The sequence below is a fragment of the Hibiscus syriacus genome, unplaced genomic scaffold (genome assembly GCF_006381635.1).
Source record: "Hibiscus syriacus cultivar Baekdansim isolate YM2019G1 unplaced genomic scaffold, ASM638163v2 tig00110580_pilon, whole genome shotgun sequence".
NCBI lineage: Eukaryota > Viridiplantae > Streptophyta > Magnoliopsida > Malvales > Malvaceae > Hibiscus > Hibiscus syriacus.
Window position 1 is genome coordinate 944928 of NW_024062791.1, and position 16782 is coordinate 961709.

The 16782-nt window shown below is 34.7% G+C and overlaps 1 pseudogene; it reads right to left on the bottom strand.

Annotated features, from left to right (window-relative positions):
* Positions 1-16782, bottom strand: part of LOC120133444 — a 30824-nt pseudogene that overhangs the window by 12452 nt on the left and 1590 nt on the right.

A 16782-nucleotide genomic window follows, 5' to 3' on the forward strand; every position in this document is an offset into this window, starting at 1 on the left:
CGGTGGCCGGCGGCGGGGTCAACGCCGGCGAACGGCTGCCGGGCGGTGTGCTTCTCTTTGTTTTAGAGAGAAGCGAGAGAATTTGGAATTCTCTCAGAGAAGAGAGAGAAAGGGAAGAAAGGAAATGAGAGCTGGCCCTTCGGGCCAGCCGGTTTCGGGCTTAAATAGCCCTTCCCGAACAACGTCGTTTCGGGGAGGGCTATTTGTGTAATTAACTAAGGGTTAAATCATGTCCGCAGCCATCCTGACTTGTAATCTTTACATTTTAGTCACTAAATCAAATTTATAATCCTTTTAATTTGGTCTCTAAATTTTATTTATTTATATTTTAGCCCTTAACCGTATTTATAAATATTTAGGATAAATAACATATTTAGTCCATTAATTTTAATAAATAATATTTTAATCATGAGTATATATTTTAATTTATTTTAATCTAATATCTGAATTTTATATAATTTTATTTTAATCACTAAATTAATAAATAAGGAAAATAGCATGTTTAATCCCTATAATTTTAAATAATTAATTATGAATTAGGTATTTAATTTTATTAAATTATAATTTAGTCATTAATTTTAAATATTTGCATTTATTTTACTGCATTTAAATATATAGTTCTAATTGTATTTTTATTTTTATTTTACTTGTTTATATATTATTTTCATTATTATTATATAGTCATATAAATATATAATAAGTAATAATTTATATTTTTTACATAAATTATTTTAATATTTATTTATTTATTTTTCAATATCGAAGAAAAGGGCAATCTTAATACAACTGAATGTCCTATTCTGGTATTTTAAAATTAAATATTATAAAAAAAATTATAATTGAATTTAAATTATTATATTAATATTTAATATCAAAGAAAAGAGCTGTCTTAAGGCACCTAGAAGTCCTTTTGTGATATTTCTAACTAAATAAATATTTTATTTATAAATATATAAATTTTTTCTTCTCATAATTATAATTTTGAAATAATAGGATTATAAATTAAATATATTTTGAATTTTTTAAATTTCTAATAATAGAGACAATTTATAATTAAAAAGTACCAATTTTGGGCGTTGTAGGGGTGCTAATCCTTCCCTAAACGTAACCAACCACGAATCCCTTTTTATTATTAAAAAGAACGAATTTTTGGTTAAAACGCAGATCAGTTTATCTTTTAATTGATGTTTTATTAAAAATTCTTTTAAAAGATTTTTTTAGGTATTCGACCTACCTGACCCAAAAGGCCGATGGCGACTCCCAAATTATTTTCAAAACCATTTATTCACATCACTTTTCCCGCCAAATAAATATTTCGTGCCCGGACGAAAACCGGTTACGACAGCTTAGCGACTCCGCTGGGGACCAGTCAAACTTTTAAAATCAATTATAAATTGTCTCTATTAATTATAAATTAAAAATTCATATATTTGATTTATAATTCTTTCTTTTCAAATTTTTTATATACTTATTATTTTCATAGCATTTATATATTTTCTTATTTATATTTCATTTTATTTACAAGTATTTTATTTCATTATTTATTTTTTCTGTCAGAAGTTTAAACATTTCTCCTCACACACAACACTTGCATTACATAACATAAAGCTCTATAATTGAGTTTGTCCCTTTTAAGTGGGAGTGAAAGCGACGTCTTCGTGAGAATTTATTCTCCGTGTCAGACCTAGCAAGTAACTTTCGGGGTTCATATGCTCTATGTCTTCGTGAGAATTTATTCTCCGTGTCAGGCATAGAGAAATGTATCCCCTCGAATTGAACTTGATCCGTTTAAGTCTGTAATGGACTAGGATTGAGGGTTTGATAGCCTAAGGGGCATCAACAAGGACAGTTCGGGTACCTTTATTCTTAGATCTGAAACCCTGCATATAATAAACCCTAGAAACTCTTCCGATCTGAAGCCATGCCGAAATTTTGTCCAAAATAGGTGTACACACAGGAGAAATGAATTCTAACTTTCCTTTTAATTTATTTATTTATTTTCTTACTGATTAAATTACATGTGAAATTAAATTATTTAAATTATGAAAAAAGCATGTTTAAATAAGGATATTTAGGTAGACATTATTATTAAATTTCTTTATTATGTAAACTAATTCATTTCTTTTTGTGTGTTTCTTTATTTCTTCTGTTTGCATAGCATCATACAGGATAAAAGACATTGATCCTCGTGTTAATTGTCTCATTGGAAAGCCTTCATCCATGGATAAAAAGTGTTCAAATCAAATAGTTCTAAACTCAGAAGTAAGACAGTGGGCTGAGGACTTACAAAGACAAGGAGGAGACAGTCTACAAGATGACTATGTATCTGATTTGGCCAGTTATGCTCCCGTTTCGCTAAAAAGAAATGATATGCAAGATTTGCGAAGCCTTTGGGAAAGTTGGGACTCAAATAAAAAGTTGCAGTTTTATCAGACTTACGGAGACATCCCATATTTGCTCTATGTTGAAGTTGATGATGACTTACTTCGAGCCCTAATTCAATTCCGGAATCATGGGTACAATTGCTTCACTCTCAATAAGGAGGACTTGGTCCCTACTATTGAAGAGTATACAATTTTGCTACATATAGAAGGGGCTTTGGAGAATCGAATTTATTCAAAGTCAATTAAAACTCAACCCTTTCGAGTTAAATTAGCAAAGATTGCCGGAGTACGAGAAGAATGGGTGGCATCCCGTACAAAACAAAAAGGCGAAAGCGAAGGCATTGCTTGGACCAACATTAAAGAACTTATTCAGAGTCATCCAGACACTAAAGTACGATTAGATCTATTTGCTCTGGGTATGTATGGTATGGTCATCTTCCCAAAAGTATTAGGATATATTGAAGCTGCAGTAGTAGATTTGTTTGAGCAGCTACCAAAAAAGATTAATCCTGCTTCTGCAATTCTAGTAGAGACTTTCATATCGTTAAATGCTTGTAGAAAGCTAGGAGGTGGACGATTCTCAGGGTGTACCCAATTGTTATATGTTTGGATCCGTAGCCATTTCTGGAGGACAGAAAAGGTTTCATACCGGCGCTTTAATACGGATTACTCACCATTAAAAGAATTTCTGGAGCAAGAATGGCCGAAAGAAATTAAGAAAGATCTGTGGATTAATGCCTTTCGAAATCTGCAAAGCAATGACATTGTTTGGCGAGCTCCGTGGCAAATCCAAAGAGAATTCTTTTACAAATGTGGTGATTACAATTGGATAATGCTGCTCGGATTGTGGGGAGGAATTGGATATGCACCACTTTTGGTCATAAGACAATATGAAGGTCGTCAATTTGTACCTGTCACCGCTGGATTACATTCATCTGAGTTCGCATTCCACAGTAAAAATTATAAAAGAAATATCATGGAAGCCTTTAAAGCTTGGAAAACAACTTTTTGTATCCGAGCTAAAGCAGCAAAAGAAATGCTAACTCCTGATTATGAGGAATGGAGATCTGTCAGGAAAAATGAAAATATTCCTCTACTAGATCAAAATGAGGATATCTTTATGGAAGATCGTATTAAGGTGGTTCCATCAGAGATTGAAATCCTGAGAGTTGAGTTTGAAGCAGAAAGAGAAGGCTGGTCGAAAGAATTAGAGCAAATGAGACGAGATAAATCTATGTTGGGTGTTGACATTGACTTTCATTCATCACAATGTGCAATGTTGAGAGAAAACAAAGAAAAAGTTGATGGTGAATTTAGAGCATTAAAGAAAATTTACCAGGAGTTATATAAATCCCGGAAAGCATCAAGACCAAGCCAATCAACAGTACAAATGACCAGAGAATTGAACATCGAGAAAAGTCGAGTTGAAGATCTGAAAGGAAAGAATAACAGTCTACTCAAAAGCATTGAGAAAGGAAAGCAAAAAATGGAAGATTTTGAGGTTGACAGAAGAGAGCGAATTGTAAAACACAAAGCTGAACACCGCGAGATCATGAATGAAATGCAAAGAGAAAGGGATCGAGCCAAAGATTTAGAAGAGATGAAGAATGACATCTTTGATAAATTTGAAGGTGAGAAAAATATCATGTTCAAGGGATTTGAATCTTAAATGAACCAGCTGATTGCCGAACTTGAAGTCAGAGGCCAAAAGATTGAAGAGTTCAATATTGAAAAAGAAAAATGGGAGCTGGAAAGAAAGAATTTCAACACCAAACTTGAGGTAGAGCAAGAAGTGGCTAGCAATTGGATGCAAAGATGCAGAAACAAGAATGTTCAAATCCAGAAGCTTAATCAAAGAACGCAAGAAGCACGAACAAAGCTTGAAGAAGATCTGGATCAGTCTAGAAACAAAAACTCAGAGTTTAACGCTTACATTTTGCAACTTGAAGAGTCATTATTTCAAGAAAAGGTTCGTCTAGGACCTAGTGATCTCAAAGAAAGTAATGAGGAAAGTGCTTCACTACGAAGACGCATTAGAAATCTTGAAAAAACTCTGCACAATTGTCAAGTCAGAATCACTGAGTTAAAGCAAACTCTTGAAGGAACTAATGAACAATGGCAAAAGTCAACTGATTTCTATGTAGAAAGAAGTGAAGAAAGAAGTAATATAGTATTCGAGGCCATGGTACAAATGAGCGAAGTTGCTAGATATGTTGGGGAACTAGCTGTTGAAGCTAAAATAATTGAGCATCATGTTGATCCAGTTTCTAAGTTCAGAAAGAAGGTGTCATGGTTAATGAAAGAAATTATAGAGCTTAATAGGAAAGCTACGCCTTATTTGTAGTTATGAACTATTATAAAGAAACTTTTGTATGCCGATGAAAGTTGTTCTATGACAGTTAACTTTTTGGGATCAATACCTTTTTGCATACATACATTTTGCATACATTCATTATTCATTTCATGATTTTCTTTATGGATAATTTTTATTATTAAGATAAAATTCATTAATTAAAATTTGAAAAAATTTATAATAATATCAGAAGATTTCTCAATCGCAGTTATTCTGGCCAAAAGAGAAATACAACATCACTACGGTACTAGACAAGCTACTAAGAGAATTATGGAGGATAAAATACAACGTATTGAGGAACAACATAATAAAGAACAAGCAGAGATGAGAATGAAGCTAGAGAAAATCGAAGCCAGTATTGCAAACTCACAAGACAGCATGATGCAGAAAATAGAAGACATGTTTAAAAGGCAAGCTATCATTGGAAAAATGCATGAAAATCATGTATCTTTTGACCAAGAACCTATGTATCCTTTAGGTTTTCCACCAGAACCAATTTATCACTCTGGTACTACACCTATACAAATCAATGCTCGCACATCAGCATTTCAAGAAGCCAAACCACATGAAAGTCGACAAGTGGATCCTGCATCTTCAAGCAAAAATCCACTTATATCAGATGTGAAAATAGGGGATTTTAATACTGATCATTTAATCCCATATTTGAATGAGCTGAATGAAAAAGAAAAAGTAAATGAAGAATTTACCAGACAGATCAAGAGCTTAGAAGAACGAATGAAATCTGTGGAAATAACTGAATCATTCTATAGGTTTGACGCTAGTGAGTTGAGTTTGGTTCCAGACTTAATTCTCCCCATCAAGTTCAAAGCTCCCGAATTTGATAGATATGACGGTACCACATGCCCTTCATCCCACATTACTATGTTTTGTCGCAGAATGGCAGGATATGTGAAAGATGAGAAATTGTTAATTCACTGCTTTCAAGATAGTTTGACAGGACCAACCTTAAAATGGTATACTCAATTGACCAAAGCAAACATTAGATCTTGGAAAGATCTGGCTAAAGCATTCCTAGAGCAGTACCGCCATGTAACAGACATGGTCCCTGATAGATGGACTCTCCAAAATTTGGAGAAAAAGAATAACGAAACGTTCAGACAGTATGCTCAGAGATGGCGTGACACGGCAGCCCAGGTTCAACCACCTTTGTCAGAAAAAGAGGCCACAGTAATATTTGTCCATACATTGAAAGCTCCTTATTTAAATCATCTAATGGGGAATGCAACTAGAAATTTTGCAGATTTGGTCATTTCTGGAGAACTCATTGAAAATGTCTTGAAAAGTGGCAAAATTGAATCAAATGAGGGGTCTAGTTCCAAAAGACTTATCTACCGGAAAAAAGAGAATGAAGTCAACAATGCAAATTCTTACAACAAGGATTCATCAAAAAGTGTTACAATAACCCAGCCAAGGGTTAAGAAAGAAGAAACAAACACTAATCGAGCAGAGTCCAGAGGATCTCGAAAGGAAAATGAAAGGTTGTCTTTTACACCTTTACCAGTACCATATGCTGAGATCTATGATTCGCTGTTAAAAGCAGATGTCATACGACCCTATCCTTTGGTTCCCATGCAACCACCATTCCCTCCATGGTATGATGTAAAGGCACACTGTGTTTACCATGAAGGAATTACGGGCCATTCTATTGAAAACTGTTTGGCATTCAAAAGGGTGGTTCAAAATTTGATCAACACTGGAAAGTTGGAATTCAATTCACCATCTACATCAAATCATCCATTGCCAAATCATGGAGATAAAAACGTGAATGCAATTCAGGAAGAGAACAGAAAGAAAGCAAAAACTGACATTTCTGAAATTAAATCTCCTTTTGTTTGGTTATTTCAACAACTCTCTTTAGCCGGTATAATTCCACAACAATTCAGGCCAAAGCATAATGAAGGCAAGAATTATTGTGAATATCATCAAGAGAAGGGGCATGAAATTCAACTATGTCCTGAGTTTAGGGATTTGGTGTAAAAATTGATGAATAGCAGAGAGATAGAATTCTTTGAAGAAGAACCAGGGAAAAAAGAAGATGATGTTTGCTCATCAGAGGATTCTAAACCTAGTCAGAGAACAAGTGATCCTGTGATCATTAATGTGAAATCATCTACGGTGATTCCTGCACCAACAAAGCCGAAAGTAGTTATCATAACTCCTCTACCATTTCCATACAAGGATACTCGCAGAGTACCTTGGAATTATACTACCAATGTTTCAATGGTAGGAGGATATGTTTCTCTAGAAAAAAACATAAGAGAAAATACAGAGTCTGGATTCGATGTCTGAAGCAGTAAGTGAAGTCGGATTCTTTACAAGAAGTGGAAGATGTTACTCTCCCGAAACATCCAACACATCAGAACATGTGAAAGCAAAAGGAAAAGCCATGGTAATACCCCAAAAGGTATTTGATGATGAATCCCCTCCAGCATTCAATGAACCTGTAACAGAAAAACAAGCGCAAGAATTTTTGAAATTCCTGAAACATAGTGAGTACAGTGTGGTTGAACAACTACACAAACAACAAGCGAGAATTTCTATTCTTGATCTATTGATGAATTCAGAAGCACATAGAAATGCTTTGATGAGAATGCTTAATCAAACATTTATCCCTGAAGACATATCCCTCAATAAACTTGACAGAATTGTGGGACATATAGCCGCTGACAATTACATAACGTTCATGGATGATGAGATACCTGAAGGCGGAATGGGGTCAGTAAAGCTTTGAATATCACGACACATTGTCATGGTCATGTTTTGCCAGGAGTATTGATTGAAAATGGATCCGCTCTCAACTTGATGCCTCTAGTCACACTTCAAAGAATGCCTGTGGATAAATCACACATGAAGAGTTATCAGATTGTAGTACGAGCCTTTGATGGTACTCAAAAAGAGGTGCTTGGGAAAATGGAAATATCATTGTTAATCGGACCAGTCGTGTACAATATTGACTTTGTGGTGATGGACATCCACCCTATATATAATTGTTTATTAGGGAGGCCATGGATTCATTCAGCAGGAGCCGTTCCTTCTTCATTACATCAGAAATTGAAATTTGTTGTTGATGGACAACTAATATGCGTAGGAGCTGAAGAAGAAATCATTGCGTCTATAACAAGTGATGTTCTATATATTGAAACCAATGATGATGCTCTTGAATGCTCTTTCTGAGCTCTTGAATTTGTCAATGCAACCTTTATTGCAGAAGGAAGCAAAATTCCATATCCCAGATTATCTGATTGTACCAAGATGACGGTACGACAAACTTTAGGCATCGGAGCTAAAGCTGGGAAAGGTTTAGGAAAGAATCTTCAAGGGATTTCAGTTCCTGTAAGTATAAAGATGAAGAAAGATCGTTTTGGGCTTGGATTTAAGCCTAATTTTCAGCAAAAGAACAAAGAGATAAAAAGAAGGTGTGAAGACAGAAAGGCAAGGTTGAAAGGAAAAGAAATCCTTTGGGAACACATGTCTTTCCCACAATTGAAGACCACATTCAGATCAGAAGGAACCATTAATGTAGAACAACAGCTTGTTGAGGCCTTTAAAGAAGAAAAGTTGATGAAAGATCAAAGCATAGTTGAAGAAGCTATGAATGAATTATTTATCAACATGATCATGAATGACAACAAGACTGACAAATATTTGGATAGGATTCGCCCATGTTTTCCTGGAGAAACACTCAACAATTGGACCACTGAAGACCTTCCTATAGTTTTTAATATTAACACAGAGTAATATTCAAAACTAATCTTTATGTTTAGCTCAAAAGTATGAAAACTTTTTGTTATCTTGTAAAGGAAATTATGTTAACCTAATATTAAATATAAGAAATTTTCTTTAAAATTTTCAGATGGCAATCATTCTTTACATTTTCTTACATTTTTACATTTATTTATTTCATAAATTTACTATATTCTTTCGGAAATATGTCCGACTTAAATTTGCAGGTGTCACAATGTTAATAGCATGTTTATTCCTAAATTTAATCGAGAGATAAATTTAGAGCAGCCCATATGTCTGGAAGAAATCAATGGGTGTGAGGATGAACTAGAATGTGATGTTCCTACTGAATTATTAAGACTGGTAGAAAAAGAAGATAAACAAATTCTACCTCACAAAGAAGAGATTGAAACTATAAATCTGGGAACAAATGAAGAAATGAAAGAGGTGAAAATGGGTACTACTCTGACAATCCAGATAAAACAAGAATTGATAAATCTCCTTCAAGAGTTCAAAGATATCTTTGCATGGTCTTATCAAGATATGCCTGGTTTGAGTACAGATATAGTGATGCACAAGCTTCCAATCAATCCAGAATATAAACCGGTCCAACAAAAGCTCAGGCGAATGAGGCCATAAATGTTGTTACAGATCAAAGAGGAAGTGATGAAACAGATCAATGCAGGTTTCCTACAGGCAGCCAAATACCCAGAATGGGTAGCCAACATTGTTCCCGTACCAAAGAAAAATGGGAAAGTTCGAATGTGTGTGGATTACAGAGATCTCAACAAAGCTAGTCCGAAAGATAGTTTTCCATTACCTCACATAGACACCTTGGTGGACAATACTGCAGGACACACATGGTTTTCATTCATGGATAGCTTTTCAGGATATAATCAGATAAAAATGAATCCTGAAGACATGGAAAAAACAACATTTGTAACCATGTGGGGCACATTCTGCTATAAAGTGATGCCATTTGGATTGAAAAATACAGGGGCAACGTATCAAAGAGCCATGGTAACTTTGTTTCATGACATGATGCACAAAGAGATTGAAGTATTTGTAGATGACATGATTGCCAAATCCCGCACTAAAGAAGAACATATTCAAAATCTGAGAAAGCTTTTCCAGAGATTGAGGAAGTATCAATTAAAACTCAACCCCGCTAAATGCACTTTTGGGGTAACTTCCGGGAAACTTTTGGGATTTGTGGTCAGTAAGAAAGGAATCGAGATTGATCCAGATAAAGTATAAGCAATTCAAGATCTCCCACCACCCAATACAAAAAAAGAAGTTTGAGGCTTTTTGGGAAGATTAAATTATATATCTCGGTTCATTTCTCAATTAACTGACAAATGTGATCCAGTGTTCAAATTACTTCGAAAGAACAATCCTGAAGTTTGGAATGATGAATGTCAAGAAACTTTGGATATTATTAAGAAATATTTATCCAATGCCCCAATTTTAGTCTCACCAATGCCTGATAGACCGTTAATTCTCTACTTGACGGTCTTTGAAAATTCGATGGGATGTGTACTGGGACAACATGATGAATCTGGAAGAAAAGAAAAAGCTATTTATTATCTGAGCAAGAAATTTACTGATTGTGAAATTCGATATCCACCAATACAAAAATTATGTTGTGCCTTGGTGTGGGCTACTCGAAGACTCAGACAATATATGTTATAACATACTACTTGGTTGATATCTAAACTTGATCCTTTGAAATTCTTAATGGAATCACCAGCTTTGACAGGCAGAATGGCTAGATGGCAAATGTTATTATCTGAGTTTGATATTGTATATGTCAACCAAAAAGCGATAAAAGGAAGTGTCATAGCTGATTTTCTGGCCAGTCGTGTATCAAATGATTATCAACCTTTGAGTTTCAATTTTCCCGATGAAGATTTGTTGTGCATATCCATGAATGAAGAAGTCAGAACAAATGATACATCTGCATCTTAGAAGCTTTACTTTGACAGAGCATCCAACGCCTTGGGACGAGGAATCGGGGCAGTGTTAATTTCTCCAGAAAATATTTATTATCCCTTTACAAGTAGACTGGAGTTCTTTTGCACCAATAACATGGCGGAATACGAAGCTTGTGTCATGGGATTGAAAGCAGCTATAGAAAGAAAAATCAAATGTCTCAAAATATATGGAGATTCATCGTTAGTGGTGTATCAATTACGAGGAGAATGGGAAACAAAAGATCCCAAATTGTTTGAATACCGAAATTTTACCCTCAAATTAGTGAAAGAATTTGAGAAAGTCACATTCAATTATCTCCCTCGAGAAGAACATCAAATGGCAGATGCTTTGGCTACATTAGCTGCTATGTTTCAGGCAACTAAGAAAGTTGATATGATGCCAATCAAAATGCAAGTATATGAAATTCCTGCACATTGTTATAGTGTGGAAGAAGAGGTAGATGGTAAACCATGGTATCATGATATCCTGCAATATATCAAAAATCAAAGTTATCCACAAAATGCATATGAAATTGATAAAAGAACCTTGAGAAGAATGGCTGCTGGATATTTTCTTGATGGCGAGATTATGTATAGAAGAAGCAATGATCAAATGCTATTGAGATGTTTAAATACCAACGAAGCCAGAAGCATCATTGAAGAAGTACACAGTGGAATATGTGGAACACATGCAAATGGTCTTTCCATGGCCAGAAAAATAATGAGATATGGATACTATTGGGCTACCATGCACACAGATTGCATTGATTATGCAAGGAAATGTCATAAATGCCAGATATATGCAGACAAGATTCATGTACCCCCATCTCCTTTACATGTAATGACAGCACCCTGGCCATTTTCTATGTGGGGAATATATGTCATTGGTACAATCACACCAAAAGCATCGAATGGACATTGCTTCATCCTTGTGGCAATTGATTATTTTACCAAGTGGGTTGAAGCTACTTCATATGCCAATATTAAGAGGTCCACAGTCTGCAAATTCATAAAGAAAGAGATAGTTTGTCGGTATGGCCTACCAGAAAGGATCATTACAGATAATGCTCTGAACCTGAACAAAAAAATGATGACCGAACTTTGTGCACAGTTTAAGATCAAACATGCAAACTCAGTGGCATATCGTCCAAAGATGAATGGGGCAGTTGAAGCGGCAAATAAGAACATCAAGAGAATCATTACAAAGACCACTGAAACTTACAAAGATTAGCACGAGAAGTTACATTTTGCTTTATATGCATACCGAACTACTGTTCGAACATCTACTGGGGCAACACCTTTTTCTTTAGTCTACGGGATGAAAGCAGTCTTACCAATTGAAGTTGAGATTCCATCGCTTCGAATGCTGAGAGAAACAATATTGGATGAATCCGAATGGACCCAAGCTAGATTTGATCAATTGAACCTTATTGAGGAGAAAAGATTGAAAGCTATTTGCCATGGACAGATGTATCAGAAACGGATGATGAAGTCTCATGACAAAAAAGTACATCCAAGAGAATTCCAAGAGGGTGATCTAGTACTAAAAAAGATCTTGCCTATACATAAAGATTTCTGGGGGAAATGGATGCCTAATTGGGAAGGGCCATACGTTGTAAAAAAAGGCCTTTTCCGGAGGAGCGTTGATCTTGGCAGAAATGGATGGAAAAATTCTGAGAAATCCAATAAACTCGGATTCTGTCAAGAAATATTATGCGTGAAGAAAGAAAAAAGAAAAAAAAAGAAAAAAAGAGAAAGAAAAAAGAAAAAAGAAGGAAAAAAGAGAGAAAAAAAGAGAAAAGAAAAAAGAAAAAGAAAAAAAGGGGTCAAGATGAAAACCCGCAAAGGGCATCTTGTAACCAAAAGAAGGATTTGAGTTGAAAACCTGAAAGGGCGGCTCAAATGCATGTTGATATTAGGCATCTGGCAATTGAACCCTCTTAAGATTTTGACAGTTTGGGAGAAACTTCACATCTACAAGCATTTTGACAACGTTTGAGATCTTCCATACAAAAGCTTACACCATTACTCTAAATTGTGTCAATTTGATTAATTTAGAAATACTTATGCTAATAATTTGTTGAGTCATTTGAATTTTTATCATTCTTGTGCTTGCCATAACTTTGAGTACAATTCTATCTATTTATTAATAAATTCCAAGTTCAATTTATTTGAGATTCAATTTATTTTCGAAAATTCAATTTATTCTTCTATGAATTAACATAATTTTGAAATAAGTTAAAGATTTCTGAATATCACTTTATGTTAATACTTTTAAAGGCATGGAATACAAAGTAAGCAAATCATCACCATCATAAAGCCATGAACAAGTCATTATTTGTACTCTGGTTATATAGGGTAACATTGGTTACAGCATTCCAAAAGTTGAAGATGACAAGTTTTACTGTCAACTAAACCGTTCCATGATTCGAAAAGAATGGGATATATTGGAGCAACAGAAGAGACAATTTGTTGTAGCAATCATTGCAAGTAAATGCACCAACAAAAATCTTCAAACCCATCACAATGATGTTTATTTCTTCCAGTAAGGTTGTTACGCTGGATGCCACCGACAACAAGGTCGAGTCCGTTAAAACTACTCATCAATTGCTCCAACCGATCATCATTCAGTTCTTGCACATCTGTTTTCAAAAGTATGCCAATACAGTAAAAGGCAACCTCTGCATCATTGATCCCAGAGAAAAGAGACAGGACTTTGATACCACCATGGAATATGTCTCTATACAGATCCTTGTATATGGTTTTTAGGGAAACCTAGAAGCATTTCCACCTCATCAGATTCAAGTGGAACAAGTGCCATATGCTCATAGCATCTTCTGGAAGTGTTCTTTGAGTTATCTGATCTGGTTTAATATGAACCCCGAAAACCAATCATTAGATTTGAAATAAAGAGACTCAATAGCATCTTCTGGAAGTATTCTTTGAGTTATCTGATCTGGTTTGGTATGAAACCGAAAAACCAATCATTGGATTTGAAAGATGAATGTGCTCATAGTACAAATAAAAAGACCCAATAGCATCTTTTAGAAGTGTTCTTTGAGTTATCTGATCTGGTTCGGTAGTAACCACAGAACCAATCATTGGAATTAAAAGATGAACTGCATGATCGTCTTCATTAAGAAGCTTCTTTTCAAGCTTCTTCTGCTTATTTCTTTCCCAAAAATCATAGCCCAAGTTTCGCATTTTCTTGTAATTGGGATCATTGCATAATGGCTTCCTACCTTTTACCAGAAGAAGTGCGTCAGCAGCCTTAGCCATTTGAGCAGCACATATAAAATCTGTCAATTTTGTAATTGATGAATCTGAACCACATCTCTTCATGGCTATTGAAGCCTCAGCCTCTGAGAATCCCATTTCTTTTCAAGTATAACAATTTACTCTCCTCATCAGAATCAGAATTCAAGATTTTCTTCGGTATTAAAAGAACTATCGATATCTGCGAAATCATATTGAAAGATCACTTCATAATCAGATGAGTTGTTATCCGAATCAACATGTTGCATGAACGCAAGCTTTTCAAGAGCCTATACTATTGAGTTTTATTCTCAAGAGATTTTGTGACATTATATCTACATCTACATTTGTCAAAGATGATAGATTCTCTGATTTGAAGAAAAAAGATTTATTGGGTTTCTACAACTGAAGAAATACTCAGTTCACCAATCTGAAATCAAATAACTTAACATTCATGCATTATATTTAGGCATTTGCAAAAATAGGTGCATTTTCATTCATTCTCATCCATGTTGAATTTTGACAGGAATTTCAAAGATTTTTAGCAAAGATTCAAATCCATCAATTGATGGATCAGCATTACCAGTTCGAGTTCATAATAAGAAGAACTCATCTGAAGAATGAAGAAGAATTTCATAATGAGAAGAATTTGTTCAACCTTTTGTTTAAATTCATTATTTGATGGATTAACATTGCCAGGTAGAGTTCATAATGAGAAGAACTCGTCATCTGAAGAAGAAGAAATTCATAATGAGAAGAATTTGTTCAACTTTTTGCTTGAATTCATCATTCAATGGATCAGCATTACCAGTTCGAGTTCATAATAAGAAGAACTCATCTGAAGAAGGAAGAAGAAGTTCATAATAAGAAGAATTTGTTCAACCTTTTGTTTAAATTCATTATTTGATGGATTAACATTACCAGTTAGAGTTCATAATGAGAAGAACTCGTCATCTGAAGAAGAAGAAATTCATAATGAGAAGAATTTGTTCAACCTTTTGCTCAAATCCATCAATTAATGGATCAGCTTTTCCAGAGAAAGTTCATAATGAGAAGAACTCATCCGAAGAAGAAGAAATTCATAATGAGAAGAATTTGTTCAACCTTTTGCTCAAATCCATCAATTGATGGATCAGCTTTTCCAGAGAAAGTTCATAATGAGAAGAACTCATCTGAAGAAGAAGAAGAAGAAGTTCACAATGAGAAGAGCTTATGTAACCTTTTGAATGACTCTATCACAGAAGGAAATAGGTCAACATCATCCCCGGCGGAAAGTTCATAATGAGAAGAACTCATCTGAAGAAAGAGAAGAATTTATTCAACATCTCCATCATAATCAAGTGAAGCCAAATGGATAAAAAATTTATTATCTTTTCGTCTTTGCTCTATTCTTATTAACACAAGAATGAGCAAAGAGGGACAGCTGAAGATACTAACTTTTTTACCCATTATTATTATTATTATTATTATTATTATTATTATTATTATTATTATTATTATTATTATTATTAAAAATAAATAAATAAAAAATTATAATAATAGTTACAAGCCCAAATCCTCAACCCAACCAGAACCGACCCAAACCCAAAAGGAAACCCTAAACATTTATGGTTTCAGCTAGGTTTCTAAACCCTAGCTCTAGCCGCCGCCTCAATCTCAGCCGTTGGATCTAAGAGATCCAACGTTAGATCCAACGGTCCACACTCCTCCAGATGTAAACCCTAGGGTTTGATACCCTAGGGCCACGCGGCCGCCTCAGCTGCTCCCACCATCTCCACCGCTACCACGTCTCACCGAAGGCTCCAGAAGGTCGGCCGTAGCCGCACACGTCTCCCCCAAACGGTGAGTCACCACTGGAAGTCCGGTGACTCACCGAAGAACCCCTTTTGGATCGGTCCGAAGCCATCACCGGTGGTGGCTATAAAAGCCACCGAGCCCCTACAAAAAATAAAGAAGGGAGGAAGAACGACAACCAGCAAAAACAAAAGAAAAAAGAGGGAAAACGGAGAACAAAAAAAACAAACCCACAACACAGCAACCAAAAACAAAAGGAAAGAAAGGAGAGAAGCTTACCGAGGAAGCCACGACCGCCGGACCTCTTCAAACGTCACCAAAAAACCTTCGAAGATCGAAGGTACTTTCTTAGATTTGCTCCGATCGGGAGCTATTTAAGAGAAAATAGCACTGGAACCGTCATTAGGACGGTCCGATCTACGTTTTAATGTAAAAAGAAATTTTCCGGCCACCGAAGGCGGTGGCCGGCGGCGGGGTCAACGCCGGCGAACGGCTGCTGGCCGGTGTGCTTCTCTCTGTTTTAGAGAGAAGCGAGAGAATTTGGAATTCTCTCAGAGAAGAGAGAGAAAGGGAAGAAAGGAAATGAGAGCTGGCCCTTCGGGCCAGCCGGTTTCGGGCTTAAATAGCCCTTCCCGAACGACGTCGTTTCGGGGAGGGCTATTTGTGTAATTAACTAAGGGTTAAATTCAGTCCGCAGCCATCCTGACTTGTAATCTTTACATTTTAGTCACTAAATCAAATTTATAATCCTTTTAATTTGGTCTCTAAATTTTATTTATTTATATTTTAGCCCTTAACCGTATTTATAAATATTTAGGATAAATAACATATTTAGTCCATTAATTTTAATAAATAATATTTTAATCTTGAGTATATATTTTTAATTTATTTTAATCTAATATCTGAATTTTATATAATTTTATTTTAATCACTAAATTAATAAATAAGAAAAATAGCATGTTTAATCCCTATAATTTTAAATAATTAATTATGAATTAGGTATTTAATTTTATTAAATTATAATTTAGTCATTAATTTTAAATATTTGCATTTATTTTACTGCATTTAAATATATAGTTCTAATTGTATTTTTATTTTTATTTTACTTGTTTATATATTATTTTCATTATTATTATATAGTCATATAAATATATAATAAGTAATAATTTATATTTTTTACATAAATTATTTTAATATTTATTTATTTATTTTTCAATATCGAAGAAAAGGGCAATCTTAATACAACTGGATGTCCTATTCTGGTATTTTAAAATTAAAT